This window comes from Sinocyclocheilus grahami, unplaced genomic scaffold (assembly GCF_001515645.1).
Source record: "Sinocyclocheilus grahami isolate Dianchi unplaced genomic scaffold, SAMN03320097.WGS_v1.1 scaffold545.1, whole genome shotgun sequence".
NCBI classification, from domain to species: domain Eukaryota; kingdom Metazoa; phylum Chordata; class Actinopteri; order Cypriniformes; family Cyprinidae; genus Sinocyclocheilus; species Sinocyclocheilus grahami.
The window spans coordinates 243,150-243,911 of record NW_015505724.1 but is presented as its reverse complement, the minus strand read 5'-3'; positions in this window follow the sequence as shown (position 1 = coordinate 243,911).

Here is a 762-nt window from a genome sequence, read left to right as displayed (position 1 = left end):
GTGTTAATGCCCAGGTCTCCAAGTTTAGTGGTCAGCTTGGAGGGAATGACAGTGTTAAATGCTGAGCTGAAGTCAACAAACAACATCCGTACATATGTGTTGTTATTGTCCAAGTGTGTGAGTACCGAATGCAGCACTGTGCATACTGCATCCTCTGTGCTCCTATTGCTACGGTAGGCAAATTGGTGTGGGTCCAGTGTGGGTGGGATGCAGTTCTTAAGGTGAGCTAGGACCAGTCGTTTAAAGCACTTCATAACAATAGGTGTGAGTGCTACAGGGCGGTAGTCATTCAGGCATGTCGGGGAGGAGTGTTTCGGCACTGGCACAATGGATGTGGACTTAAAGCATGTTGGCACAGTTGCTTGGGTGAGGGACAGGTTGAAAATGTCTGTGAAGACCCCTGCGAGCTGCTCTGCACATGCCCTAAACACACATCCAGGAATGCCGTCGGGGCCAGCAGCCTTGCGTGCATTGATCCGGCTCAGTGCGGTGTAGACATCTGTGGAGGTGAGTTTGAGGGGTTGGTGGTCACTTGCTGTCACTGTCGAAGCAAGCATAAAAGTAATTCAGCTCGTTAAGGAAAGAGACGTCTGTGACCGTTGGAGTGGAGTTGTTTGGCTTGTAGTCACTGATGACCTGGATGCCCTGCCACATGCGTCAGGGGTCAGAGTTGGAAAAGTGTTCCTCTACCTTTAGCTTGTAGCAGTATTTGGCCTTTTTGATGCCCCTCCTCAGGTTAGCCCTGGATTTGCTGTAGGCCTG